Source organism: Ctenopharyngodon idella, chromosome 24 (assembly GCF_019924925.1).
Source record: "Ctenopharyngodon idella isolate HZGC_01 chromosome 24, HZGC01, whole genome shotgun sequence".
Lineage (NCBI taxonomy): Eukaryota > Metazoa > Chordata > Actinopteri > Cypriniformes > Xenocyprididae > Ctenopharyngodon > Ctenopharyngodon idella.
The window spans coordinates 23,331,759-23,337,090 of NC_067243.1; positions in this window are offsets into that span (position 1 = coordinate 23,331,759).

The window sequence follows — 5,332 nt, forward strand, 5'->3', positions numbered from 1 at the left end:
AGGGTGAATATGGTAGTCACAGAGAGGGGAAGGAAGTCACTGCCCACTGCTAAAGCTAGATCAGCTCAGGAAAGAGCCATTATAATGTGCCATTTACTTATCAAATGGAACAACTATTGAGGCTTTAATCATATGGTCAAACAAGAATCTGCTGTTTATCTCAGTTTAGTCTTTTGCAATTCATACAATTCAATATTTTCAACATCCAACTTGATTGGGCGTTTTAGTCAGAGCAGCTATCTACGCATTTAATGACTTTTTATGACATTTTAAATCTTTTTATGACAGTGATGAAAATACGAACAAGAGAGAGACTCTACAAAATAAGGAAGGAGAAAGATGAGGAGAGAAAAGATATAGAGGTAGAGATAGTCAGTACAAAATTTAAATTTCACAAATAGACAAAAGGAAGGAAGTGCAGCTGTATTATACCATATCATCCATCCACCCTTTTTCCAAACCGGTTATTGGGTCACAGGGATAAATAGTGCAGAACAATGACAAAATACACTATTCTGTCTGAAAATGACAAAACCAATCTACAGGTTTAGTGGAACTATAATTGAAAGTGTCACAATAGCTACCCTGTAAAACTCAATAAGTTCAGAATACTCAAATTATTTAAGTAAACTAACTCTTTTTTTTTTAAGTTAGTAGAACTTAAAATTTTTGTGACAAGTGGGGCGGGGCCAAAAGACATGGAAGCGGACCAAGGCCAATGTAGTGCACATGTGTATCTCATTATTAATCACGTCACCGGCATCCCTTCTTCCCCACATTTCTCAGCCTCGCCCCACTCATTATAATGTTAATTACATACAGTTCATTTACATAAACATCACATTCAGATCTTGGTTAGGGTAGAGTGGGGGAAAACACCCCCTTGGGGTAAAACGTCCCCCTTCTGTTTTTCTCAAAATAACCACTAGATTGAGTCAAGATACATTTTTGTTGTTGCTATGGACTACATTGACAAGAATGATGTAAAAGTATTTACTGCGAAGCTTTCACTGGCGATGTACTTGAGAGAAAATGGATTTCATGGTAAGTGATCTAATTTTCAGCAGTAAGAAAATAATTGTTTTAAAACTTCATGTTTTGCAGAACATCACATTTATATATATTATTATAATGATAATGCCTGTAGTTAGGAAGTACATGTAATTTAAGGAAAATATATTTTTAGAATGACATAATTTTTTTTTTTTCAAACACTGAGGAAAAATGCCCCCTTCTCACTATCATAATTACTGTAGTTACTCTGTTCTGAACATCAAATCCTTTGTTTTTCCATCAAATGTAATCTAACTAGGTGGTTGAGTAAAAATATTTGGACTTTATATTTAAAAATTACCTCAAGTTAGCTAGCATCAGCTAGCAATACTTTTCAAATACTCTATTATAATTTTGTAATTCATAATTATTGGTTATGTTTAAGACTTCGTTAGATTCACTTTATTTTAGTTGTGGTGGTACTAGTAGTGGTAAATTTTGCTGTAAATGTAAAAAGCAAATCGTTTTGATAGAGTGGGGGCATTTTACCCCTCTCTACCCTAAATGTTAGATACCAAATAACACATGCTATTATATCTATCAAAGAGACTCTCATTATATACTTGCATGTATATAATCAAACAACATACAGTATATACACAGTCTTATTAGTTTTGCAGCCCATCCTCAAAATAACCACAGGCTCTATTCTTCACCACAATGGTAACTCTACAAAACATAACAGAACCCCCTGTAAATCAATATAACACAACATTAAACTAACTTATGTCTCCCTATGTTAATCTTGTGCAAAAACACACAAAATAATACTTAATTTTAACATTTATTAATACAGTCTGACACAAAGCATGCTGGGAATTAGAAATCTGCAACTCAACTCAATCATATTAAGTTCAGCTTACTACAAAGAAATTTTGAGTTCACACAACTTTTTTCTTTTAAGTACAGTGATTTTTCATTATTTAAGTGAAACAAACTCATTTCATTTAATTAATTTCACTGTTCAGTTTTACAGTGTACAAAGTGCGCATTACGACAAATTTAAGACATAAAATAAGTGAATGTCATTATAAAAACAGTGCATTATAGTGACACCACTGTTGTAGAATTAGTTCAGTTTGGCTATTGACTCAGTTGTAGTTTAAAACATAAAGATTCAATTTCCAAACATTTGTCCTATGTATTGTCTCGGGAATGCTGGAGCCTATCCCAGCGTCTCAGACTGCAGGCAGGGAAACACCCTGGATGTATGGTCAGTCCATCATAAAACATACACAAATATTCACACTCACTGACAATTTAGAATCTCCAATTCACCAGATCACCCAGAGGAAACCCACGACAACACAGGGAGAAAGTGGGAGTCAAACCTGTTATGTTATGTTATATGTTAGTCCCCTCTTTTTGGCGAGGTTGTGTAACATATGTTCCCATTCACGTTATTGTTAAAAAAAGTTTTGTCCTAATTTTGCTAAATGTCATCCAGTGTTATCCAGTATAAGAAATACTTACAACATTTATTCTTTTATTTCCAGAGTTCAGTCTGACTTACGTGACAACTAAAGTATACTGATATATTCTAATACTTCTGAACACAGGCCTATTCGCAACATTTAACTAGAACTTGTTGGACCCAGCTGAAACGTATCTAGAAAAGATGATGAAATACACAACAATTGAACTTGCCTTTTTCACACTCCACTCTCAGTTCCAATCCTCCCGTTAGGCTGTCTTGTCCAGTTCTGTGGTATTAAACAATTAAGTCATTGTCTTTTGCTGTAATCCAAAAATAGTTGGAAAGAAAGACCAGGCCACTTAGACAGCTCTCCTCGAAGTGTTCCTTCAGTATGGAGAGAAATGTTAGGCACCTGCCACACCTCAATAATACACAAAACTGTTTCTGCATATGCCCTTACAGAACTAGGTGCACACCTCATATGACGATCAACTGGTGAAGGAAGAAACATCAAGTCAAATATAAGATATTCAAATACAATCTTAAGGAAGAGTTAAATATCATAGTTGTTTAAGTGCTGAACAGCTTCCTTCTTGCTCTTTACACGCTGCTGTGATGAGCAACATACAGATATGACTGGAAATTACAACAGAAACTAGACCTGCCACACTACTGTTCAAATATCAATGGTAACCTGACACTTGGGAAAGTGTGTTTATTTATCATTTTAAACTTCATTTATTTATTTAAATTTGAAATCTTTGTTCAGTAATGTATAATATTTGATATATTACAACTATAGGCCTACCTATTTGTTTGTGTGTGAACCAAAAGAATACTTTTCATTTCATGCCAACTTTAATTCACTGGTTAACTATTAACAATGTTAAATAGTTCAAATGATAAATCCTAGACTTACATGGTGGTTATTTTTCTAAAAATCTTTATCTAAAAAAAAAAGTCATATAGGCCTACTTCTGGAATGGAATTCATAAATATATATTTTTACCAGCCATGAAACTGTTTTTACAAAAACAGGCAGTTATGACACCAAAATTTTAGATAGCCTTCCAGTGAAAATTTTCAGGTACAGAAATTTAATAAAGTAGGCTAATCAAATGATAACGCTGCATAGTCTTTACTTTATAAATGAAACATAGATTAATCCTTATTAAAGTTACAAAAGTTATTAAGTCAAGAGCAGTGAGTGATTTTTCTGTCTTTTGTTGTTTGATTAACATTAAGGACACAGATGGCAGCAGGTATATATTGGGCTGCTGTCACTTTAAGAGCTAATGCACAGATCCAATATACTGATACACATGCATTTTCTTACTCAACTGTTTATATTCACTTGAGACATAACTGACTATATTTACAAGGATATTCAAGCACAAGAAGACGTGAAAGAGAGTTCAATTCAGTATTCATGCGCTGTTTTGAAACAGCTTTCTGGGCGCTTGCTTCAGATGTTTGTGCACAGAGCGAGTAATGAATCGAGTTCCCTTTTGCGTTTTCTTGTGCTTGGATATTTCAATTGACCATTCGCAAAGACCCGCCCCCTTTAGTTACTGTTGTTATGTCCGACAAGACATGCGACCTCTTGCTTCACATCATGTTTTCACGCAGTGAACACAGGACACTGACAACGCGTCGACAGACAAGACAGAGCAGGTTACTTTTGATATGAAACAAATTTTGTCATTTTTAAAGAAATTTAAACAATAAATACCGTTTTGTGGCTCTTTAATATGTTGTGACAGATCGCTGTAGCGCCTCAGTTCAAGCGGCTTATGAACCAATCATCTCTTCCTACTAGTTAATTTATAGCATCAAATAAACATGAATGAACATCATACGGAATGTTGTTTCAATCGTGGAAAGACGTCAATACACACCATTTTTCAAGTTCAAGTCCACCTACATTAATCTGCTAACTCCCCTGACTGCTTTGTCGGACAAAATGGCGGATTTGGTGTTATGATCGGTTAGATCACCTGTCAATCAAACTCCTGGCGAAGGGAAAGGCTTAAACTTTCGTGACGATGCAGTGCTGGCCCATCAACTGTCCTAAGTGTCGTTCATGCTTGTTCACGTTCATGTTCTCACAACATTGCATTTCTAGAATTCATAAAAATATTACCAGCAAATGGCGACTGACACCATTTCATATACTAACTCGCCAACATGGATTTTTACACATTCGGAGCTTGGCGAGGCCCTGAGTGTAAATATCGGCCTGCTGCTCCTCGCAGTATGACTAGAAAACTAAAGCTGTATCTCCTGTACTATTTAATCTACAAAATAAATGTTAATGTCCAAAAAAACAAACAAACAAATAGAAAAAAATGATACTACCAGAGTTGTAGCTAAAAAACCTGTACTGTTCCCTGATTCTCCTTATGTTTTTTTCCCCAAGACATACATAAGGTGATACCAGACTAATCAAATGATTCTAATTCAAATGTTTATTTATTTATTTATTTTTTATTGTGAATCAGAACCTAGAGTCTCTGATCAAAACATACAGTACACAGCAAAGCGTAGTTTGATTCTCGAATAACTGACTCTTCTGAAACGGTCCAAAAGGCTCATAAAAGCAAGACCAGTTTGAATCATTCTGAGGAATTCTTCAAAGAATAAACTCGCTGCATCCATAGGTGTGGTTACTGAATCAACATCTGACTCACTTACTGAAATACAAGTTTACTTTTGAAATAGAGCAAGTTTCTGCACTTGCGATTCATAAAACCTAAATCGGTATCATTACTGACTGGATGTTCATATGACAGCGTGGAAAGATGCAGATTTTTAATGATGATATTTTAATAAACACAAACTACTCCGGCAATAGCTGACTGA